A 27152-nucleotide genomic window follows, 5' to 3' on the forward strand; every position below is an offset into this window, starting at 1 on the left:
CATGAAATGAACTCAGAATGTCAAGTTATAATGAAATCTTCATTTTGTGTTAGTTTGTCATGATTTCTTCACGAAAACACGTTTTCCTATAATGGTAGGTCGAACTCTTATAGGGGAAGCGCAGGTTTCATGAAATGAACTCAGAATGTCGTTATAATGAAATCTTCATTTTGTGTTAGTTTGTCATGATTTCTTCACGAAAACACGTTTTCCTATAATGTTACGTCGAACTCTTATAGGGGAAGCGCAGGTTTCATGAAATGAACTCAGAATGTCAAGTTATAATGAAATCTTCATTTTGTGTTAGTTTGTCATGATTTCTTCACGAAAACACGTTTTCCTATAATGTTACGTTGAACTCTTATAGGGGAAGCGCAGGTTTCATGAAATGAACTCAGAATGTCAAGTTATAATGAAATCTTCATTTTGTGTTAGTTTGTCATGATTTCTTCACGAAAACACGTTTTCCTATAATGGTAGGTCGAACTCTTATAGGGGAAGCGCAGGTTTCATGAAATGAACTCAGAATGTCGTTATAATGAAATCTTCATTTTGTGTTAGTTTGTCATGATTTCTTCACGAAAACACGTTTTCCTATAATGTTACGTCGAACTCTTATAGGGGAAGCGCAGGTTTCATGAAATGAACTCAGAATGTCAAGTTATAATGAAATCTTCATTTTGTGTTAGTTTGTCATGATTTCTTCACGAAAACACGTTTTCCTATAATGTTACGTCGAACTCTTAATGGGGAAGCGCAGGTATCATGAAATGAACTCAGAATGTCAAGTTATAATGAAATCTTCATTTTGTGTTAGTTTGTCATGATTTCTTCACGAAAACACGTTTTCCTATAATGTTACGTCGAACTCTTATTGGGGAAGCGCAGGTTTCATGAAATGAACTCAGAATGTCAAGTTATAATGAAATCTTCATTTTGTGTTAGTTTGTCATGATTTCTTCACGAAAACACGTTTTCCTATAATGTTACGTCGAACTCTTATTGGGGAAGCGCAGGTTTCATGAAATGAACTCAGAATGTCAAGTTATAATGAAATCTTCATTTTGTGTTAGTTTGCCATGAGTTCTTCACGAAAACACATTTTCCTATAATGGTAGGTCTAACTATTGTAGGGGAAGCGCAGGTTTTCATGAAATGAACTCAGAATGTCAAGTTATAATTAAATCTTCATTTTGTGTTAGTTTGTCATGATTTCTTCACGAAAACATGTTTTCCTATAATGGTAGGTCGAACTCTTATAGGGGAAGCGCAGGTTTCATGAAATGAACTCAGAATGTCGTTATAATGAAATCTTCATTTTGTGTTAGTTTGTCATGATTTCTTCACGAAAACACGTTTTCCTATAATGTTACGTCGAACTCTTATAGGGGAAGCGCAGGTTTCATGAAATGAACTCAGAATGTCAAGTTATAATGAAATCTTCATTTTGTGTTAGTTTGTCATTATTTCTTCACGAAAACACATTTTCCTATAATGTTACGTTGAACTCTTATAGGGGAAGCGTAGGTTTCATGAAATGAACTCAGAATGTCAAGTTATAATGAAATCTTCATTTTGTGTTAGTTTGTCATGATTTCTTCACGAAAACACGTTTTCCTATAATGTTACGTCGAACTCTTATTGGGGAAGCGCAGGTTTCATGAAATGAACTCAGAATGTCAAGTTATAATGAAATCTTCATTTTGTGTTAGTTTGTCATGAGTTCTTCACGAAAACACGTTTTCCTATAATGGTAGGTCTAACTATTGTAGGGGAAGCGCAGGTTTCATGAAATGAACTCAGAATGTCAAGTTATAATGAAATCTTCATTTTGTGTTAGTTTGTCATGATTTCTTCACGAAAACACATTTTCCTATAATGTTACGTCGAACTCTTATAGGGGAAGCGCAGGTTTCATGAAATGAACTCAGAATGTCAAGTTATAATGAAATCTTCATTTTGTGTTAGTTTGTCATGATTTCTTCACGAAAACACGTTTTCCTATAATGGTAGGTCGAACTCTTATAGGGGAAGCGCAGGTTTCATGAAATGAACTCAGAATGTCAAGTTATAATGAAATCTTCATTTCGTGTTAGTTTGTCATGATTTCTTCACGAAAACACGTTTTCCTATAATGTTACGTCGAACTCTTATAGGGGAAGCGCAGGTTTCATGAAATGAACTCAGAATGTCAAGTTATAATGAAATCTTCATTTTGTGTTAGTTTGTCATGAGTTCTTCACGAAAACACATTTTCCTATAATGGTAGGTCTAACTATTGTAGGGGAAGCGCAGGTTTTCATGAAATGAACTCAGAATGTCAAGTTATAATTAAACCTTCATTTTGTGTTAGTTTGTCATGATTTCTTAACGAAAACACGTTTTCCTATAATGGTAGGTCGAACTCTTATAGGGGAAGCGCAGGTTTCATGAAATGAACTCAGAATGTCAAGTTATAATGAAATCTTCATTTTGTGTTAGTTTGTCATGATTTCTTCACGAAAACACGTTTTCCTATAATGTTACGTCGAACTCTTATAGGGGAAGCGCAGGTTTCATGAAATGAACTCAGAATGTCAAGTTATAATGAAATCTTCATTTTGTGTTAGTTTGTCATGAGTTCTTCACGAAAACACGTTTTCCTATAATGGTAGGTCGAACTCTTATAGGGGAAGCGCAGGTTTCATGAAATGAACTCAGAATTTCAAGTTATAATGAAATCTTCATTTTGTGTTAGTTTGTCATGATTTCTTAACGAAAACACGTTTTCCTATAATGGTAGGTCGAACTCTTATAGGGGAAGCGCAGGTTTCATGAAATGAACTCAGAATGTCAAGTTATAATGAAATCTTCATTTTGTGTTAGTTTGTCATGATTTCTTCACGAAAACACGTTTTCCTATAATGTTACGTCAAACTCTTATAGGGGAAGCGCAGGTTTCATGAAATGAACTCAGAATGTCAAGTTATAATGAAATCTTCATTTTGTGTTAGTTTGTCATGATTTCTTCACGAAAACACGTTTTCCTATAATGGTAGGTCGAACTCTTATAGGGGAAGCGCAGGTTTCATGAAATGAACTCAGAATTTCAAGTTATAATGAAATCTTCATTTTGTGTTAGTTTGTCATGATTTCTTCACGAAAACACGTTTTCCTATAATGTTACGTCGAACTCTTATAGGGGAAGCGCAGGTTTCATATAATGAAATCTTCATTTTGTGTTAGTTTGTCATGATTTCTTCACGAAAACACGTTTTCCTAGAATGTTACATCGAACTCTTATAGGGGAAGCGCAGGTTTCATGAAATGAACTCAGAATGTCAAGTTATAATGAAATCTTCATTTTGTGTTAGTTTGTCATGATTTCTTCACGAAAACACGTTTTCCTATAATGTTACGTCGAACTCTTAATGGGGAAGCGCAGGTTTCATGAAATGAACTCAGAATGTCAAGTTATAATGAAATCTTCATTTTGTGTTAGTTTGTCATGATTTCTTCACGAAAACACGTTTTCCTATAATGTTACGTCGAACTCTTATTGGCGAAGCGCAGGTTTCATGAAATGAACTCAGAATGTCAAGTTATAATGAAATCTTCATTTTGTGTTAGTTTGTCATGATTTCTTCACGAAAACACGGTTTCCTATAATGTTACGTCGAACTCTTATAGGGGAAGCGCAGGTTTCATGAAATGAACTCAGAATGTCAAGTTATAATGAAATCTTCATTTTGTGTTAGTTTGTCATGATTTCTTCACGAAAACACGTTTTCCTATAATGTTACGTCGAACTCTTATTGGGGAAGCGCAGGTTTCATGAAATGAACTCAGAATGTCAAGTTATAATGAAATCTTCATTTTGTGTTAGTTTGCCATGAGTTCTTCACGAAAACACATTTTCCTATAATGGTAGGTCTAACTATTGTAGGGGAAGCGCAGGTTTTCATGAAATGAACTCAGAATGTCAAGTTATAATTAAATCTTCATTTTGTGTTAGTTTGTCATGATTTCTTCACGAAAACATGTTTTCCTATAATGGTAGGTCGAACTCTTATAGGGGAAGCGCAGGTTTCATGAAATGAACTCAGAATGTCGTTATAATGAAATCTTCATTTTGTGTTAGTTTGTCATGATTTCTTCACGAAAACACGTTTTCCTATAATGTTACGTCGAACTCTTATAGGGGAAGCGCAGGTTTCATGAAATGAACTCAGAATGTCAAGTTATAATGAAATCTTCATTTTGTGTTAGTTTGTCATTATTTCTTCACGAAAACACATTTTCCTATAATGTTACGTTGAACTCTTATAGGGGAAGCGTAGGTTTCATGAAATGAACTCAGAATGTCAAGTTATAATGAAATCTTCATTTTGTGTTAGTTTGTCATGATTTCTTCACGAAAACACGTTTTCCTATAATGTTACGTCGAACTCTTATTGGGGAAGCGCAGGTTTCATGAAATGAACTCAGAATGTCAAGTTATAATGAAATCTTCATTTTGTGTTAGTTTGTCATGAGTTCTTCACGAAAACACATTTTCCTATAATGGTAGGTCTAACTATTGTAGGGGAAGCGCAGGTTTTCATGAAATGAATTCAGAATGCCAAGTTATAATTAAACCTTCATTTTGTGTTAGTTTGTCATGATTTCTTAACGAAAACACGTTTTCCTATAATGGTAGGTTGAACTCTTATAGGGGAAGCGCAGGTTTCATGAAATGAACTCAGAATGTCAAGTTATAATGAAATCTTCATTTTGTGTTAGTTTGTCATGATTTCTTCACGAAAACACGTTTTCCTATAATGTTACGTCGAACTCTTATAGGGGAAGCGCAGGTTTCATGAAATGAACTCAGAATGTCAAGTTATAATGAAATCTTCATTTTGTGTTAGTTTGTCATGAGTTCTTCACGAAAACACGTTTTCCTATAATGTTACGTCGAACTCTTATAGGGGAAGCGCAGGTTTCATGAAATGAACTCAGAATGTCAAGTTATAATGAAATCTTCATTTTGTGTTAGTTTGTCATGATTTCTTCACGAAAACACGTTTTCCTATAATGGTAGGTCGAACTCTTATAGGGGAAGCGCAGGTTTCATGAAATGAAGTCAGAATGTCAAGTTATAATGAAATCTTCATTTCGTGTTAGTTTGTCATGATTTCTTCACGAAAACACGTTTTCCTATAATGTTACGTCGAACTCTTATAGGGGAAGCGCAGGTTTCATGAAATGAACTCAGAATGTCAAGTTATAATGAAATCTTCATTTTGTGTTAGTTTGTCATGAGTTCTTCACGAAAACACATTTTCCTATAATGGTAGGTCTAACTATTGTAGGGGAAGCGCAGGTTTTCATGAAATGAACTCAGAATGTCAAGTTATAATTAAACCTTCATTTTGTGTTAGTTTGTCATGATTTCTTAACGAAAACACGTTTTCCTATAATGGTAGGTCGAACTCTTATAGGGGAAGCGCAGGTTTCATGAAATGAACTCAGAATGTCAAGTTATAATGAAATCTTCATTTTGTGTTAGTTTGTCATGATTTCTTCACGAAAACACGTTTTCCTATAATGTTACGTCGAACTCTTATAGGGGAAGCGCAGGTTTCATGAAATGAACTCAGAATGTCAAGTTATAATGAAATCTTCATTTTGTGTTAGTTTGTCATGAGTTCTTCACGAAAACACGTTTTCCTATAATGGTAGGTCGAACTCTTATAGGGGAAGCGCAGGTTTCATGAAATGAACTCAGAATTTCAAGTTATAATGAAATCTTCATTTTGTGTTAGTTTGTCATGATTTCTTAACGAAAACACGTTTTCCTATAATGGTAGGTCGAACTCTTATAGGGGAAGCGCAGGTTTCATGAAATGAACTCAGAATGTCAAGTTATAATGAAATCTTCATTTTGTGTTAGTTTGTCATGATTTCTTCACGAAAACACGTTTTCCTATAATGTTACGTCAAACTCTTATAGGGGAAGCGCAGGTTTCATGAAATGAACTCAGAATGTCAAGTTATAATGAAATCTTCATTTTGTGTTAGTTTGTCATGATTTCTTCACGAAAACACGTTTTCCTATAATGGTAGGTCGAACTCTTATAGGGGAAGCGCAGGTTTCATGAAATGAACTCAGAATGTCGTTATAATGAAATCTTCATTTTGTGTTAGTTTGTCATGATTTCTTCACGAAAACACGTTTTCCTATAATGTTACGTCGAACTCTTATAGGGGAAGCGCAGGTTTCATGAAATGAACTCAGAATGTCAAGTTATAATGAAATCTTCATTTTGTGTTAGTTTGTCATGATTTCTTCACGAAAACACGTTTTCCTATAATGTTACATCGAACTCTTATAGGGGAAGCGCAGGTTTCATGAAATGAACTCAGAATGTCAAGTTATAATGAAATCTTCATTTTGTGTTAGTTTGTCATGATTTCTTCACGAAAACACGTTTTCCTATAATGTTACGTCGAACTCTTAATGGGGAAGCGCAGGTTTCATGAAATGAACTCAGAATGTCAAGTTATAATGAAATCTTCATTTTGTGTTAGTTTGTCATGATTTCTTCACGAAAACACGTTTTCCTATAATGTTACGTCGAACTCTTATTGGGGAAGCGCAGGTTTCATGAAATGAACTCAGAATGTCAAGTTATAATGAAATCTTCATTTTGTGTTAGTTTGTCATGATTTCTTCACGAAAACACGGTTTCCTATAATGTTACGTCGAACTCTTATAGGGGAAGCGCAGGTTTCATGAAATGAACTCAGAATGTCAAGTTATAATGAAATCTTCATTTTGTGTTAGTTTGTCATGATTTCTTCACGAAAACACGTTTTCCTATAATGTTACGTCGAACTCTTATTGGGGAAGCGCAGGTTTCATGAAATGAACTCAGAATGTCAAGTTATAATGAAATCTTCATTTTGTGTTAGTTTGCCATGAGTTCTTCACGAAAACACATTTTCCTATAATGGTAGGTCTAACTATTGTAGGGGAAGCGCAGGTTTTCATGAAATGAACTCAGAATGTCAAGTTATAATTAAATCTTCATTTTGTGTTAGTTTGTCATGATTTCTTCACGAAAACACGTTTTCCTATAATGGTAGGTCGAACTCTTATAGGGGAAGCGCAGGTTTCATGAAATGAACTCAGAATGTCGTTATAATGAAATCTTCATTTTGTGTTAGTTTGTCATGATTTCTTCACGAAAACACGTTTTCCTATAATGTTACGTCGAACTCTTATAGGGGAAGCGCAGGTTTCATGAAATGAACTCAGAATGTCAAGTTATAATGAAATCTTCATTTTGTGTTAGTTTGTCATTATTTCTTCACGAAAACACATTTTCCTATAATGTTACGTTGAACTCTTATAGGGGAAGCGTAGGTTTCATGAAATGAACTCAGAATGTCAAGTTATAATGAAATCTTCATTTTGTGTTAGTTTGTCATGATTTCTTCACGAAAACACGTTTTCCTATAATGTTACGTCGAACTCTTATTGGGGAAGCGCAGGTTTCATGAAATGAACTCAGAATGTCAAGTTATAATGAAATCTTCATTTTGTGTTAGTTTGTCATGAGTTCTTCACGAAAACACATTTTCCTATAATGGTAGGTCTAACTATTGTAGGGGAAGCGCAGGTTTTCATGAAATGAATTCAGAATGTCAAGTTATAATTAAACCTTCATTTTGTGTTAGTTTGTCATGATTTCTTAACGAAAACACGTTTTCCTATAATGGTAGGTTGAACTCTTATAGGGGAAGCGCAGGTTTCATGAAATGAACTCAGAATGTCAAGTTATAATGAAATCTTCATTTTGTGTTAGTTTGTCATTATTTCTTCACGAAAACACATTTTCCTATAATGTTACGTTGAACTCTTATAGGGGAAGCGTAGGTTTCATGAAATGAACTCAGAATGTCAAGTTATAATGAAATCTTCATTTTGTGTTAGTTTGTCATGATTTCTTCACGAAAACACGTTTTCCTATAATGTTACGTCGAACTCTTATTGGGGAAGCGCAGGTTTCATGAAATGAACTCAGAATGTCAAGTTATAATGAAATCTTCATTTTGTGTTAGTTTGTCATGATTTCTTCACGAAAACACGTTTTCCTATAATGTTACGTTGAACTCTTATAGGGGAAGCGTAGGTTTCATGAAATGAACTCAGAATGTCAAGTTATAATGAAATCTTCATTTTGTGTTAGTTTGTCATGATTTATTCACGAAAACACGTTTTCCTATAATGTTACGTCGAACTCTTATTGGGGAAGCGCAGGTTTCATGAAATGAACTCAGAATGTCAAGTTATAATGAAATCTTCATTTTGTGTTAGTTTGTCATGAGTTCTTCACGAAAACACATTTTCCTATAATGGTAGGTCTAACTATTGTAGGGGAAGCGCAGGTTTTCATGAAATGAATTCAGAATGTCAAGTTATAATTAAACCTTCATTTTGTGTTAGTTTGTCATGATTTCTTAACGAAAACACGTTTTCCTATAATGGTAGGTTGAACTCTTATAGGGGAAGCGCAGGTTTCATGAAATGAACTCAGAATGTCAAGTTATAATGAATTCTTCATTTTGTGTTAGTTTGTCATGAGTTCTTCACGAAAACACGTTTTCCTATAATGGTAGGTCGAACTCTTATAGGGGAAGCGCAGGTTTCATGAAATGAACTCAGAATGTCAAGTTATAATGAAATCTTCATTTTGTGTTAGTTTGTCATGATTTCTTAACGAAAACACGTTTTCCTATAATGGTAGGTCGAGCTCTTATATGGGAAGCGCAGGTTTCATGAAATGAACTCAGAATGTCAAGTTATAATGAAATCTTCATTTTGTGTTAGTTTGTCATGATTTCTTCACGAAAACACGTTTTCCTATAATGTTACGTCGAACTCTTATAGGGGAAGCGCAGGTTTCATGAAATGAACTCAGAATGTCAAGTTATAATGAAATCTTCATTTTGTGTTAGTTTGTCATGAGTTCTTCACGAAAACACGTTTTCCTATAATGGTAGGTCGAACTCTTATAGGGGAAGCGCAGGTTTCATGAAATGAACTCAGAATTTCAAGTTATAATGAAATCTTCATTTTGTGTTAGTTTGTCATGATTTCTTAACGAAAACACGTTTTCCTATAATGGTAGGTCGAACTCTTATAGGGGAAGCGCAGGTTTCATGAAATGAACTCAGAATGTCAAGTTATAATGAAATCTTCATTTTGTGTTAGTTTGTCATGATTTCTTCATGAAAACACGTTTTCCTATAATGTTACGTCAAACTCTTATAGGGGAAGCGCAGGTTTCATGAAATGAACTCAGAATGTCAAGTTATAATGAAATCTTCATTTTGTGTTAGTTTGTCATGATTTCTTCACGAAAACACGTTTTCCTATAATGGTAGGTCGAACTCTTATAGGGGAAGCGCAGGTTTCATGAAATGAACTCAGAATGTCGTTATAATGAAATCTTCATTTTGTGTTAGTTTGTCATGATTTCTTCACGAAAACACGTTTTCCTATAATGTTACGTCGAACTCTTATAGGGGAAGCGCAGGTTTCATGAAATGAACTCAGAATGTCAAGTTATAATGAAATCTTCATTTTGTGTTAGTTTGTCATGATTTCTTCACGAAAACACGTTTTCCTATAATGTTACATCGAACTCTTATAGGGGAAGCGCAGGTTTCATGAAATGAACTCAGAATGTCAAGTTATAATGAAATCTTCATTTTGTGTTAGTTTGTCATGATTTCTTCACGAAAACACGTTTTCCTATAATGTTACGTCGAACTCTTAATGGGGAAGCGCAGGTTTCATGAAATGAACTCAGAATGTCAAGTTATAATGAAATCTTCATTTTGTGTTAGTTTGTCATGATTTCTTCACGAAAACACGTTTTCCTATAATGTTACGTCGAACTCTTATTGGGGAAGCGCAGGTTTCATGAAATGAACTCAGAATGTCAAGTTATAATGAAATCTTCATTTTGTGTTAGTTTGTCATGATTTCTTCACGAAAACACGGTTTCCTATAATGTTACGTCGAACTCTTATAGGGGAAGCGCAGGTTTCATGAAATGAACTCAGAATGTCAAGTTATAATGAAATCTTCATTTTGTGTTAGTTTGTCATGATTTCTTCACGAAAACACGTTTTCCTATAATGTTACGTCGAACTCTTATTGGGGAAGCGCAGGTTTCATGAAATGAACTCAGAATGTCAAGTTATAATGAAATCTTCATTTTGTGTTAGTTTGCCATGAGTTCTTCACGAAAACACATTTTCCTATAATGGTAGGTCTAACTATTGTAGGGGAAGCGCAGGTTTTCATGAAATGAACTCAGAATGTCAAGTTATAATTAAATCTTCATTTTGTGTTAGTTTGTCATGATTTCTTCACGAAAACACGTTTTCCTATAATGGTAGGTCGAACTCTTATAGGGGAAGCGCAGGTTTCATGAAATGAACTCAGAATGTCGTTATAATGAAATCTTCATTTTGTGTTAGTTTGTCATGATTTCTTCACGAAAACACGTTTTCCTATAATGTTACGTCGAACTCTTATAGGGGAAGCGCAGGTTTCATGAAATGAACTCAGAATGTCAAGTTATAATGAAATCTTCATTTTGTGTTAGTTTGTCATTATTTCTTCACGAAAACACATTTTCCTATAATGTTACGTTGAACTCTTATAGGGGAAGCGTAGGTTTCATGAAATGAACTCAGAATGTCAAGTTATAATGAAATCTTCATTTTGTGTTAGTTTGTCATGATTTCTTCACGAAAACACGTTTTCCTATAATGTTACGTCGAACTCTTATTGGGGAAGCGCAGGTTTCATGAAATGAACTCAGAATGTCAAGTTATAATGAAATCTTCATTTTGTGTTAGTTTGTCATGAGTTCTTCACGAAAACACATTTTCCTATAATGGTAGGTCTAACTATTGTAGGGGAAGCGCAGGTTTTCATGAAATGAATTCAGAATGTCAAGTTATAATTAAACCTTCATTTTGTGTTAGTTTGTCATGATTTCTTAACGAAAACACGTTTTCCTATAATGGTAGGTTGAACTCTTATAGGGGAAGCGCAGGTTTCATGAAATGAACTCAGAATGTCAAGTTATAATGAAATCTTCATTTTGTGTTAGTTTGTCATTATTTCTTCACGAAAACACATTTTCCTATAATGTTACGTTGAACTCTTATAGGGGAAGCGTAGGTTTCATGAAATGAACTCAGAATGTCAAGTTATAATGAAATCTTCATTTTGTGTTAGTTTGTCATGATTTCTTCACGAAAACACGTTTTCCTATAATGTTACGTCGAACTCTTATTGGGGAAGCGCAGGTTTCATGAAATGAACTCAGAATGTCAAGTTATAATGAAATCTTCATTTTGTGTTAGTTTGTCATGATTTCTTCACGAAAACACGTTTTCCTATAATGTTACGTCGAACTCTTATAGGGGAAGCGCAGGTTTCATGAAATGAACTCAGAATGTCAAGTTATAATGAAATCTTCATTTTGTGTTAGTTTGTCATTATTTCTTCACGAAAACACATTTTCCTATAATGTTACGTCGAACTCTTATAGGGGAAGCGTAGGTTTCATGAAATGAACTCAGAATGTCAAGTTATAATGAAATCTTCATTTTGTGTTAGTTTGTCATGATTTATTCACGAAAACACGTTTTCCTATAATGTTACGTCGAACTCTTATTGGGGAAGCGCAGGTTTCATGAAATGAACTCAGAATGTCAAGTTATAATGAAATCTTCATTTTGTGTTAGTTTGTCATGAGTTCTTCACGAAAACACATTTTCCTATAATGGTAGGTCTAACTATTGTAGGGGAAGCGCAGGTTTTCATGAAATGAATTCAGAATGTCAAGTTATAATTAAACCTTCATTTTGTGTTAGTTTGTCATGATTTCTTAACGAAAACACGTTTTCCTATAATGGTAGGTTGAACTCTTATAGGGGAAGCGCAGGTTTCATGAAATGAACTCAGAATGTCAAGTTATAATGAATTCTTCATTTTGTGTTAGTTTGTCATGAGTTCTTCACGAAAACACGTTTTCCTATAATGGTAGGTCGAACTCTTATAGGGGAAGCGCAGGTTTCATGAAATGAACTCAGAATTTCAAGTTATAATGAAATCTTCATTTTGTGTTAGTTTGTCATGATTTCTTAACGAAAACACGTTTTCCTATAATGGTAGGTCGAACTCTTATATGGGAAGCGCAGGTTTCATGAAATGAACTCAGAATGTCAAGTTATAATGAAATCTTCATTTTGTGTTAGTTTGTCATGATTTCTTCACGAAAACACGTTTTCCTATAATGTTACGTCGAACTCTTATAGGGGAAGCGCAGGTTTCATGAAATGAACTCAGAATGTCAAGTTATAATGAAATCTTCATTTTGTGTTAGTTTGTCATGATTTCTTCACGAAAACACGTTTTCCTATAATGTTACGTCGAACTCTTAATGGGGAAGCGCAGGTTTCATGAAATGAACTCAGAATGTCAAGTTATAATGAAATCTTCATTTTGTGTTAGTTTGTCATGATTTCTTCACGAAAACACGTTTTCCTATAATGTTACGTCGAACTCTTATTGGGGAAGCGCAGGTTTCATGAAATGAACTCAGAATGTCAAGTTATAATGAAATCTTCATTTTGTGTTAGTTTGTCATGATTTCTTCACGAAAACACGTTTTCCTATAATGTTACGTCGAACTCTTATAGGGGAAGCGCAGGTTTCATGAAATGAACTCAGAATGTCAAGTTATAATGAAATCTTCATTTTGTGTTAGTTTGTCATTATTTCTTCACGAAAACACATTTTCCTATAATGTTACGTTGAACTCTTATAGGGGAAGCGTAGGTTTCATGAAATGAACTCAGAATGTCAAGTTATAATGAAATCTTCATTTTGTGTTAGTTTGTCATGATTTCTTCACGAAAACACGTTTTCCTATAATGTTACGTCGAACTCTTATTGGGGAAGCGCAGGTTTCATGAAATGAACTCAGAATGTCAAGTTATAATGAAATCTTCATTTTGTGTTAGTTTGTCATGAGTTCTTCACGAAAACACATTTTCCTATAATGGTAGGTCTAACTATTGTAGGGGAAGCGCAGGTTTTCATGAAATGAATTCAGAATGTCAAGTTATAATTAAACCTTCATTTTGTGTTAGTTTGTCATGATTTCTTAACGAAAACACGTTTTCCTATAATGGTAGGTTGAACTCTTATAGGGGAAGCGCAGGTTTCATGAAATGAACTCAGAATGTCAAGTTATAATGAAATCTTCGTTTTGTGTTAGTTTGTCATTATTTCTTCACGAAAACACATTTTCCTATAATGTTACGTTGAACTCTTATAGGGGAAGCGTAGGTTTCATGAAATGAACTCAGAATGTCAAGTTATAATGAAATCTTCATTTTGTGTTAGTTTGTCATGATTTCTTCACGAAAACACGTTTTCCTATAATGTTACGTCGAACTCTTATTGGGGAAGCGCAGGTTTCATGAAATGAACTCAGAATGTCAAGTTATAATGAAATCTTCATTTTGTGTTAGTTTGTCATGATTTCTTCACGAAAACACGTTTTCCTATAATGTTACGTCGAACTCTTATAGGGGAAGCGCAGGTTTCATGAAATGAACTCAGAATGTCAAGTTATAATGAAATCTTCATTTTGTGTTAGTTTGTCATTATTTCTTCACGAAAACACATTTTCCTATAATGTTACGTTGAACTCTTATAGGGGAAGCGTAGGTTTCATGAAATGAACTCAGAATGTCAAGTTATAATGAAATCTTCATTTTGTGTTAGTTTGTCATGATTTCTTCACGAAAACACGTTTTCCTATAATGTTACGTCGAACTCTTATTGGGGAAGCGCAGGTTTCATGAAATGAACTCAGAATGTCAAGTTATAATGAAATCTTCATTTTGTGTTAGTTTGTCATGAGTTCTTCACGAAAACACATTTTCCTATAATGGTAGGTCGAACTATTGTAGGGGAAGCGCAGGTTTCATGAAATGAACTCAGAATGTCAAGTTATAATGAAATCTTCATTTTGTGTTAGTTTGTCATGATTTCTTCACGAAAACACGTTTTCCTATAATGTTACGTCGAACTCTTATAGGGGAAGCGTAGGTTTCATGAAATGAACTCAGAATGTCAAGTTATAATGAAATCTTCATTTTGTGTTAGTTTGTCATGATTTCTTCACGAAAACACGTTTTCCTATAATGTTACGTCGAACTCTTATTGGGGAAGCGCAGGTTTCATGAAATGAACTCAGAATGTCAAGTTATAATGAAATCTTCATTTTGTGTTAGTTTGTCATGAGTTCTTCACGAAAACACATTTTCCTATAATGGTAGGTCTAACTATTGTAGGGGAAGCGCAGGTTTTCATGAAATGAATTCAGAATGTCAAGTTATAATTAAACCTTCATTTTGTGTTAGTTTGTCATGATTTCTTCACGAAAACACGTTTTCCTATAATGTTACGTCGAACTCTTATAGGGGAAGCGCAGGTTTCATGAAATGAACTCAGAATGTCAAGTTATAATGAATTCTTCATTTTGTGTTAGTTTGTCATGAGTTCTTCACGAAAACACGTTTTCCTATAATGGTAGGTCGAACTCTTATAGGGGAAGCGCAGGTTTCATGAAATGAACTCAGAATTTCAAGTTATAATGAAATCTTCATTTTGTGTTAGTTTGTCATGATTTCTTAACGAAAACACGTTTTCCTATAATGGTAGGTCGAACTCTTATATGGGAAGCGCAGGTTTCATGAAATGAACTCAGAATGTCAAGTTATAATGAAATCTTCATTTTGTGTTAGTTTGTCATGATTTCTTCACGAAAACACGTTTTCCTATAATGTTACGTCGAACTCTTATAGGGGAAGCGCAGGTTTCATGAAATGAACTCAGAATGTCAAGTTATAATGAAATCTTCATTTTGTGTTAGTTTGTCATGATTTCTTCACGAAAACACGTTTTCCTATAATGTTACGTCGAACTCTTATAGGGGAAGCGCAGGTTTCATGAAATGAACTCAGAATGTCAAGTTATAATTAAACCTTCATTTTGTGTTAGTTTGTCATGATTTCTTAAGGAAAACACGTTTTCCTATAATGGTAGGTCGAACTCTTATAGGGGAAGCGCAGGTTTCATGAAATGAACTCAGAATTTCAAGTTATAATGAAATCTTCATTTTGTGTTAGTTTGTCATGATTTCTTAACGAAAACACGTTTTCCTATAATGGTAGGTCGAACTCTTATAGGGGAAGCGCAGGTTTCATGAAATGAACTCAGAATGTCAAGTTATAATGAAATCTTCATTTTGTGTTAGTTTGTCATGATTTCTTCACGAAAACACGTTTTCCTATAATGTTACGTCGAACTCTTATAGGGGAAGCGCAGGTTTCATGAAATGAACTCAGAATGTCAAGTTATAATGAAATCTTCATTTTGTGTTAGTTTGTCATGATTTCTTCACGAAAACACGTTTTCCTATAATGGTAGGTCGAACTCTTATAGGGGAAGCGCAGGTTTCATGAAATGAACTCAGAATGTCGTTATAATGAAATCTTCAATTTGTGTTAGTTTGTCATGATTTCTTCACGAAAACACGTTTTCCTATAATGTTACGTCGAACTCTTATAGGGGAAGCGCAGGATTCATGAAATGAACTCAGAATGTCAAGTTATAATGAAATCTTCATTTTGTGTTAGTTTGTCATTATTTCTTCACGAAAACACATTTTCCTATAATGTTACGTCGAACTCTTATAGGGGAAGCGCAGGTTTCATGAAATGAACTCAGAATGTCAAGTTATAATGAAATCTTCATTTTGTGTTAGTTTGTCATGATTTCTTCACGAAAACACGTTTTCCTATAATGGTAGGTCGAACTCTTATAGGGGAAGCGCAGGTTTCATGAAATGAACTCAGAATGTCAAGTTATAATGAAATCTTCATTTTGTGTTAGTTTGTCATGATTTCTTCACGAAAACACGTTTTCCTATAATGTTACGTCGAACTCTTAATGGGGAAGCGCAGGTTTCATGAAATGAACTCAGAATGTCAAGTTATAATGAAATCTTCATTTTGTGTTAGTTTGTCATGATTTCTTCACGAAAACACGTTTTCCTATAATGGTAGGTCGAACTCTTATAGGGGAAGCGCAGGTTTCATGAAATGAACTCAGAATGTCGTTATAATGAAATCTTCATTTTGTGTTAGTTTGTCATGATTTCTTCACGAAAACACGTTTTCCTATAATGTTACGTCGAACTCTTATAGGGGAAGCGCAGGTTTCATGAAATGAACTCAGAATGTCAAGTTATAATGAAATCTTCATTTTGTGTTAGTTTGTCATGATTTCTTTACGAAAACACGTTATCCTATAATGTTACGTCGAACTCTTATTGGGGAAGCGCAGGTTTCATGAAATGAACTCAGAATGTCAAGTTATAATGAAATCTTCATTTTGTGTTAGTTTGTCATGATTTCTTCACGAAAACACGTTTTCCTATAATGTTACGTCGAACTCTTATAGGGGAAGCGCAGGTTTCATGAAATGAACTCAGAATGTCAAGTTATAATGAAATCTTCATTTTGTGTTAGTTTGTCATGATTTCTTCACGAAAACACGTTTTCCTATAATGGTAGGTCGAACTCTTATAGGGGAAGCGCAGGTTTCATGAAATGAACTCAGAATGTCGTTATAATGAAATCTTCATTTTGTGTTAGTTTGTCATGATTTCTTCACGAAAACACGTTTTCCTATAATGTTACGTCGAACTCTTATAGGGGAAGCGCAGGTTTCATGAAATGAACTCAGAATGTCAAGTTATAATGAAATCTTCATTTTGTGTTAGTTTGTCATGATTTCTTCACGAAAACACGTTTTCCTATAATGTTACGTCGAACTCTTAATGGGGAAGCGCAGGTATCATGAAATGAACTCAGAATGTCAAGATATAATGAAATCTTCATTTTGTGTTAGTTTGTCATGATTTCTTCACGAAAACACGTTTTCCTATAATGTTACGTCGAACTCTTATTGGGGAAGCGCAGGTTTCATGAAATGAACTCAGAATGTCAAGTTATAATGAAATCTTCATTTTGTGTTAGTTTGTCATGATTTCTTCACGAAAACACGTTTTCCTATAATGTTACGTCGAACTCTTAATGGGGAAGCGCAGGTTTCATGAAATGAACTCAGAATGTCAAGTTATAATGAAATCTTCATTTTGTGTTAGTTTGTCATGATTTCTTCACGAAAACACGTTTTCCTATAATGTTACGTCGAACTCTTATTGGGGAAGCGCAGGTTTCATGAAATGAACTCAGAATGTCAAGTTATAATGAAATCTTCATTTTGTGTTAGTTTGTCATGATTTCGTCACGAAAACACGTTTTCCTATAATGTTACGTCGAACTCTTATAGGGGAAGCGCAGGTTTCCTGAAATGAACTCAGAATGTCAAGTTATAATGAAATCTTCATTTTGTGTTAGTTTGTCATGAGTTCTTCACGAAAACACGTTTTCCTATAATGGTAGGTCGAACTCTTATAGGGGAAGCGCAGGTTTCATGAAATGAACTCAGAATTTCAAGTTATAATGAAATCTTCATTTTGTGTTAGTTTGTCATGATTTCTTAACGAAAACACGTTTTCCTATAATGGTAGGTCGAACTCTTATTGGGGAAGCGCAGGTTTCATGAAATGAACTCAGAATGTCAAGTTATAATGAAATCTTCATTTTGTGTTAGTTTGTCATGAGTTCTTCACGAAAACACATTTTCCTATAATGGTAGGTCTAACTATTGTAGGGGAAGCGCAGGTTTTCATGAAATGAATTCAGAATGTCAAGTTATAATTAAACCTTCATTTTGTGTTAGTTTGTCATGATTTCTTCACGAAAACACGTTTTCCTATAATGTTACGTCGAACTCTTATAGGGGAAGCGCAGGTTTCATGAAATGAACTCAGAATGTCAAGTTATAATGAATTCTTCATTTTGTGTTAGTTTGTCATGAGTTCTTCACGAAAACACGTTTTCCTATAATGGTAGGTCGAACTCTTATAGGGGAAGCGCAGGTTTCATGAAATGAACTCAGAATTTCAAGTTATAATGAAATCTTCATTTTGTGTTAGTTTGTCATGATTTCTTAACGAAAACACGTTTTCCTATAATGGTAGGTCGAACTCTTATATGGGAAGCGCAGGTTTCATGAAATGAACTCAGAATGTCAAGTTATAATGAAATCTTCATTTTGTGTTAGTTTGTCATGATTTCTTCACGAAAACACGTTTTCCTATAATGTTACGTCGAACTCTTATAGGGGAAGCGCAGGTTTCATGAAATGAACTCAGAATGTCAAGTTATAATGAAATCTTCATTTTGTGTTAGTTTGTCATGATTTCTTCACGAAAACACGTTTTCCTATAATGTTACGTCGAACTCTTATAGGGGAAGCGCAGGTTTCATGAAATGAACTCAGAATGTCAAGTTATAATGAAATCTTCATTTTGTGTTAGTTTGTCATGAGTTCTTCACGAAAACACATTTTCCTATAATGGTAGGTCTAACTATTGTAGGGGAAGCGCAGGTTTTCATGAAATGAACTCAGAATGTCAAGTTATAATTAAACCTTCATTTTGTGTTAGTTTGTCATGATTTCTTAACGAAAACACGTTTTCCTATAATGGTAGGTCGAACTCTTATAGGGGAAGCGCAGGTTTCATGAAATGAACTCAGAATGTCAAGTTATAATGAAATCTTCATTTTGTGTTAGTTTGTCATGAGTTCTTCACGAAAACACGTTTTCCTATAATGGTAGGTTGAACTCTTATAGGGGAAGCGCTGGTTTCATGAAATGAACTCAGAATTTCAAGTTATAATGAAATCTTCATTTTGTGTTAGTTTGTCATGATTTCTTAACGAAAACACGTTTTCCTATAATGGTAGGTCGAACTCTTATAGGGGAAGCGCAGGTTTCATGAAATGAACTCAGAATGTCAAGTTATAATGAAATCTTCATTTTGTGTTAGTTTGTCATGATTTCTTCACGAAAACACGTTTTCCTATAATGTTACGTCGAACTCTTATAGGGGAAGCGCAGGTTTCATGAAATGAACTCAGAATGTCAAGTTATAATGAAATCTTCATTTTGTGTTAGTTTGTCATGATTTCTTCACGAAAACACGTTTTCCTATAATGGTAGGTCGAACTCTTATAGGGGAAGCGCAGGTTTCATGAAATGAGCTCAGAATGTCGTTATAATGAAATCTTCAATTTGTGTTAGTTTGTCATGATTTCTTCACGAAAACACGTTTTCCTATAATGTTACGTCGAACTCTTATAGGGGAAGCGCAGGATTCATGAAATGAACTCAGAATGTCAAGTTATAATGAAATCTTCATTTTGTGTTAGTTTGTCATTATTTCTTCACGAAAACACATTTTCCTATAATGTTACGTCGAACTCTTATAGGGGAAGCGCAGGTTTCATGAAATGAACTCAGAATGTCAAGTTATAATGAAATCTTCATTTTGTGTTAGTTTGTCATGATTTCTTCACGAAAACACGTTTTCCTATAATGGTAGGTCGAACTCTTATAGGGGAAGCGCAGGTTTCATGAAATGAACTCAGAATGTCAAGTTATAATGAAATCTTCATTTTGTGTTAGTTTGTCATGATTTCTTCACGAAAACACGTTTTCCTATAATGTTACGTCGAACTCTTAATGGGGAAGCGCAGGTTTCATGAAATGAACTCAGAATGTCAAGTTATAATGAAATCTTCATTTTGTGTTAGTTTGTCATGATTTCTTCACGAAAACACGTTTTCCTATAATGGTAGGTCGAACTCTTATAGGGGAAGCGCAGGTTTCATGAAATGAACTCAGAATGTCGTTATAATGAAATCTTCATTTTGTGTTAGTTTGTCATGATTTCTTCACGAAAACACGTTTTCCTATAATGTTACGTCGAACTCTTATAGGGGAAGCGCAGGTTTCATGAAATGAACTCAGAATGTCAAGTTATAATGAAATCTTCATTTTGTGTTAGTTTGTCATGATTTCTTTACGAAAACACGTTATCCTATAATGTTACGTCGAACTCTTATTGGGGAAGCGCAGGTTTCATGAAATGAACTCAGAATGTCAAGTTATAATGAAATCTTCATTTTGTGTTAGTTTGTCATGATTTCTTCACGAAAACACGTTTTCCTATAATGTTACGTCGAACTCTTATAGGGGAAGCGCAGGTTTCATGAAATGAACTCAGAATGTCAAGTTATAATGAAATCTTCATTTTGTGTTAGTTTGTCATGATTTCTTCACGAAAACACGTTTTCCTATAATGGTAGGTCGAACTCTTATAGGGGAAGCGCAGGTTTCATGAAATGAACTCAGAATGTCGTTATAATGAAATCTTCATTTTGTGTTAGTTTGTCATGATTTCTTCACGAAAACACGTTTTCCTATAATGTTACGTCGAACTCTTATAGGGGAAGCGCAGGTTTCATGAAATGAACTCAGAATGTCAAGTTATAATGAAATCTTCATTTTGTGTTAGTTTGTCATGATTTCTTCACGAAAACACGTTTTCCTATAATGTTACGTCGAACTCTTAATGGGGAAGCGCAGGTATCATGAAATGAACTCAGAATGTCAAGATATAATGAAATCTTCATTTTGTGTTAGTTTGTCATGATTTCTTCACGAAAACACGTTTTCCTATAATGTTACGTCGAACTCTTATTGGGGAAGCGCAGGTTTCATGAAATGAACTCAGAATGTCAAGTTATAATGAAATCTTCATTTTGTGTTAGTTTGTCATGATTTCTTCACGAAAACACGTTTTCCTATAATGTTACGTCGAACTCTTAATGGGGAAGCGCAGGTTTCATGAAATGAACTCAGAATGTCAAGTTATAATGAAATCTTCATTTTGTGTTAGTTTGTCATGATTTCTTCACGAAAACACGTTTTCCTATAATGTTACGTCGAACTCTTATTGGGGAAGCGCAGGTTTCATGAAATGAACTCAGAATGTCAAGTTATAATGAAATCTTCATTTTGTGTTAGTTTGTCATGATTTCGTCACGAAAACACGTTTTCCTATAATGTTACGTCGAACTCTTATAGGGGAAGCGCAGGTTTCATGAAATGAACTCAGAATGTCAAGTTATAATGAAATCTTCATTTTGTGTTAGTTTGTCATGAGTTCTTCACGAAAACACGTTTTCCTATAATGGTAGGTCGAACTCTTATAGGGGAAGCGCAGGTTTCATGAAATGAACTCAGAATTTCAAGTTATAATGAAATCTTCATTTTGTGTTAGTTTGTCATGATTTCTTAACGAAAACACGTTTTCCTATAATGGTAGGTCGAACTCTTATAGGGGAAGCGCAGGTTTCATGAAATGAACTCAGAATGTCAAGTTATAATGAAATCTTCATTTTGTGTTAGTTTGTCATGATTTCTTCACGAAAACACGTTTTCCTATAATGGTAGGTCGAACTCTTATAGGGGAAGCGCAGGTTTCATGAAATGAACTCAGAATGTCGTTATAATGAAATCTTCATTTTGTGTTAGTTTGTCATGATTTCTTCACGAAAACACGTTTTCCTATAATGTTACGTCGAACTCTTATAGGGGAAGCGCAGGTTTCATGAAATGAACTCAGAATGTCAAGTTATAATGAAATCTTCATTTTGTGTTAGTTTGTCATGATTTCTTCACGAAAACACGTTTTCCTATAATGTTACGTCGAACTCTTAATGGGGAAGCGCAGGTTTCATGAAATGAACTCAGAATGTCAAGTTATAATGAAATCTTCATTTTGTGTTAGTTTGTCATGATTTCTTCACGAAAACACGTTTTCCTATAATGTTACGTCGAACTCTTATTGGGGAAGCGCAGGTTTCATGAAATGAACTCAGAATGTCAAGTTATAATGAAATCTTCATTTTGTGTTAGTTTGTCATGATTTCTTCACGAAAACACGTTTTCCTATAATGTTACGTCGAACTCATATAGGGGAAGCGCAGGTTTCATGAAATGAACTCAGAATGTCAAGTTATAATGAAATCTTCATTTTGTGTTAGTTTGTCATGATTTCTTCACGAAAACACGTTTTCCTATAATGGTAGGTCGAACTCTTATAGGGGAAGCGCAGGTTTCATGAAATGAACTCAGAATGTCGTTATAATGAAATCTTCATTTTGTGTTAGTTTGTCATGATTTCTTCACGAAAACACGTTTTCCTATAATGTTACGTCGAACTCTTATAGGGGAAGCGCAGGTTTCATGAAATGAACTCAGAATGTCAAGTTATAATGAAATCTTCATTTTGTGTTAGTTTGTCATGATTTCTTCACGAAAACACGTTTTCCTATAATGTTACGTCGAACTCTTAATGGGGAAGCGCAGGTATCATGAAATGAACTCAGAATGTCAAGATATAATGAAATCTTCATTTTGTGTTAGTTTGTCATGATTTCTTCACGAAAACACGTTTTCCTATAATGTTACGTCGAACTCTTATTGGGGAAGCGCAGGTTTCATGAAATGAACTCAGAATGTCAAGTTATAATGAAATCTTCATTTTGTGTTAGTTTGTCATGATTTCTTCACGAAAACACGTTTTCCTATAATGGTAGGTCGAACTCTTATAGGGGAAGCGCAGGTTTCATGAAATGAACTCAGAATGTCGTTATAATGAAATCTTCATTTTGTGTTAGTTTGTCATGATTTCTTCACGAAAACACGTTTTCCTATAATGTTACGTCGAACTCTTATAGGGGAAGCGCAGGTTTCATGAAATGAACTCAGAATGTCAAGTTATAATGAAATCTTCATTTTGTGTTAGTTTGTCATGATTTCTTCACGAAAACACGTTTTCCTATAATGTTACGTCGAACTCTTAATGGGGAAGCGCAGGTATCATGAAATGAACTCAGAATGTCAAGATATAATGAAATCTTCATTTTGTGTTAGTTTGTCATGATTTCTTCACGAAAACACGTTTTCCTATAATGTTACGTCGAACTCTTATTGGGGAAGCGCAGGTTTCATGAAATGAACTCAGAATGTCAAGTTATAATGAAATCTTCATTTTGTGTTAGTTTGTCATGATTTCTTCACGAAAACACGTTTTCCTATAATGTTACGTCGAACTCTTATTGGGGAAGCGCAGGTTTCATGAAATGAACTCAGAATGTCAAGATATAATGAAATCTTCATTTTGTGTTAGTTTGTCATGATTTCTTCACGAAAACACGTTTTCCTATAATGTTACGTCGAACTCTTATTGGGGAAGCGCAGGTTTCATGAAATGAACTCAGAATGTCAAGTTATAATGAAATCTTCATTTTGTGTTAGTTTGTCATGATTTCTTCACGAAAACACGTTTTCCTATAATGTTACGTCGAACTCTTAATGGGGAAGCGCAGGTTTCATGAAATGAACTCAGAATGTCAAGTTATAATGAAATCTTCATTTTGTGTTAGTTTGTCATGATTTCTTCACGAAAACACGTTTTCCTATAATGTTACGTCGAACTCTTATTGGGGAAGCGCAGGTTTCATGAAATGAACTCAGAATGTCAAGTTATAATGAAATCTTCATTTTGTGTTAGTTTGTCATGATTTCGTCACGAAAACACGTTTTCCTATAATGTTACGTCGAACTCTTATAGGGGAAGCGCAGGTTTCATGAAATGAACTCAGAATGTCAAGTTATAATGAAATCTTCATTTTGTTGTAGTTTGTCATGAGTTCTTCACGAAAACACGTTTTCCTATAATGGTAGGTCGAACTCTTATAGGGGAAGCGCAGGTTTCATGAAATGAACTCAGAATTTCAAGTTATAATGAAATCTTCATTTTGTGTTAGTTTGTCATGATTTCTTAACGAAAACACGTTTTCCTATAATGGTAGGTCGAACTCTTATAGGGGATGCGCAGGTTTCATGAAATGAACTCAGAATGTCAAGTTATAATGAAATCTTCATTTTGTGTTAGTTTGTCATGATTTCTTCACGAAAACACGTTTTCCTATAATGTTACGTCGAACTCTTATAGGGGAAGCGCAGGTTTCATGAAATGAACTCAGAATGTCAAGTTATAATGAAATCTTCATTTTGTGTTAGTTTGTCATGATTTCTTCACGAAAACACGTTTTCCTATAATGGTAGGTCGAACTCTTATAGGGGAAGCGCAGGTTTCATGAAATGAACTCAGAATGTCGTTATAATGAAATCTTCATTTTGTGTTAGTTTGTCATGATTTCTTCACGAAAACACGTTTTCCTATAATGTTACGTCGAACTCTTATAGGGGAAGCGCAGGTTTCATGAAATGAACTCAGAATGTCAAGTTATAATGAAATCTTCATTTTGTGTTAGTTTGTCATGATTTCTTCACGAAAACACGTTTTCCTATAATGTTACGTCGAACTCTTAATGGGGAAGCGCAGGTTTCATGAAATGAACTCAGAATGTCAAGTTATAATGAAATCTTCATTTTGTGTTAGTTTGTCATGATTTCTTCACGAAAACACGTTTTCCTATAATGGTAGGTCGAACTCTTATAGGGGAAGCGCAGGTTTCATGAAATGAACTCAGAATGTCGTTATAATGAAATCTTCATTTTGTGTTAGTTTGTCATGATTTCTTCACGAAAACACGTTTTCCAATAATGTTACGTCGAACTCTTATAGGGGAAGCGCAGGTTTCATGAAATGAACTCAGAATGTCAAGTTATAATGAAATCTTCATTTTGTGTTAGTTTGTCATGATTTCTTCACGAAAACACGTTTTCCTATAATGTTACGTCGAACTCTTAATGGGGAAGCGCAGGTATCATGAAATGAACTCAGAATGTCAAGTTATAATGAAATCTTCATTTTGTGTTAGTTTGTCATGATTTCTTCACGAAAACACGTTTTCCTATAATGTTACGTCGAACTCTTAATGGGGAAGCGCAGGTATCATGAAATGAACTCAGAATGTCAAGTTATAATGAAATCTTCATTTTGTGTTAGTTTGTCATGATTTCTTCACGAAAACACGTTTTCCTATAATGTTACGTCGAACTCTTAATGGGGAAGCGCAGGTTTCATGAAATGAACTCAGAATGTCAAGTTATAATGAAATCTTCATTTTGTGTTAGTTTGTCATGATTTCTTCACGAAAACACGTTTTCCTATAATGTTACGTCGAACTCTTATTGGGGAAGCGCAGGTTTCATGAAATGAACTCAGAATGTCAAGTTATAATGAAATCTTCATTTTGTGTTAGTTTGTCATGATTTCTTCACGAAAACACGTTTTCCTATAATGGTAGGTCGAACTCTTATAGGGGAAGCGCAGGTTTCATGAAATGAACTCAGAATGTCAAGTTATGATGAAATCTTCATTTTGTGTTAGTTTGTCATGATTTCTTCACGAAAACACGTTTTCCTATAATGTTACGTCGAACTCTTAATGGGGAAGCGCAGGTTTCATGAAATGAACTCAGAATGTCAAGTTATGATGAAATCTTCATTTTGTGTTAGTTTGTCATGATTTCTTCACGAAAACACGTTTTCCTATAATGTTACGTCGAACTCTTATTGGGGAAGCGCAGGTTTCATGAAATGAACTCAGAATGTCAAGTTATAATGAAATCTTCATTTTGTGTTAGTTTGTCATGATTTCGTCACGAAAACACGTTTTCCTATAATGTTACGTCGAACTCTTATAGGGGAAGCGCAGGTTTCATGAAATGAACTCAGAATGTCAAGTTATAATGAAATCTTCATTTTGTTGTAGTTTGTCATGAGTTCTTCACGAAAACACGTTTTCCTATAATGGTAGGTCGAACTCTTATAGGGGAAGCGCAGGTTTCATGAAATGAACTCAGAATTTCAAGTTATAATGAAATCTTCATTTTGTGTTAGTTTGTCATGATTTCTTCACGAAAACACGTTTTCCTATAATGGTAGGTCGAACTCTTATAGGGGAAGCGCAGGTTTCATGAAATGAACTCAGAATGTCAAGTTATAATGAAATCTTCATTTTGTGTTAGTTTGTCATGATTTCTTCACGAAAACACGTTTTCCTATAATGTTACGTCGAACTCTTATAGGGGAAGCGCAGGTTTCATGAAATGAACTCAGAATGTCAAGTTATAATGAAATCTTCATTTTGTGTTAGTTTGTCATGATTTCTTCACGAAAACACGTTTTCCTATAATGGTAGGTCGAACTCTTATAGGGGAAGCGCAGGTTTCATGAAATGAACTCAGAATGTCGTTATAATGAAATCTTCATTTTGTGTTAGTTTGTCATGATTTCTTCACGAAAACACGTTTTCCTATAATGTTACGTCGAACTCTTATAGGGGAAGCGCAGGTTTCATGAAATGAACTCAGAATGTCAAGTTATAATGAAATCTTCATTTTGTGTTAGTTTGTCATGATTTCTTTACGAAAACACGTTATCCTATAATGTTACGTCGAACTCTTATTGGGGAAGCGCAGGTTTCATGAAATGAACTCAGAATGTCAAGTTATAATGAAATCTTCATTTTGTGTTAGTTTGTCATGATTTCTTCACGAAAACACGTTTTCCTATAATGTTACGTCGAACTCTTATAGGGGAAGCGCAGGTTTCATGAAATGAACTCAGAATGTCAAGTTATAATGAAATCTTCATTTTGTGTTAGTTTGTCATGATTTCTTCACGAAAACACGTTTTCCTATAATGGTAGGTCGAACTCTTATAGGGGAAGCGCAGGTTTCATGAAATGAACTCAGAATGTCGTTATAATGAAATCTTCATTTTGTGTTAGTTTGTCATGATTTCTTCACGAAAACACGTTTTCCTATAATGTTACGTCGAACTCTTATAGGGGAAGCGCAGGTTTCATGAAATGAACTCAGAATGTCAAGTTATAATGAAATCTTCATTTTGTGTTAGTTTGTCATGATTTCTTCACGAAAACACGTTTTCCTATAATGTTACGTCGAACTCTTAATGGGGAAGCGCAGGTATCATGAAATGAACTCAGAATGTCAAGATATAATGAAATCTTCATTTTGTGTTAGTTTGTCATGATTTC

Source organism: Paramormyrops kingsleyae, chromosome 19 (assembly GCF_048594095.1).
Source record: "Paramormyrops kingsleyae isolate MSU_618 chromosome 19, PKINGS_0.4, whole genome shotgun sequence".
Taxonomy (NCBI): Eukaryota; Metazoa; Chordata; class Actinopteri; order Osteoglossiformes; family Mormyridae; genus Paramormyrops; species Paramormyrops kingsleyae.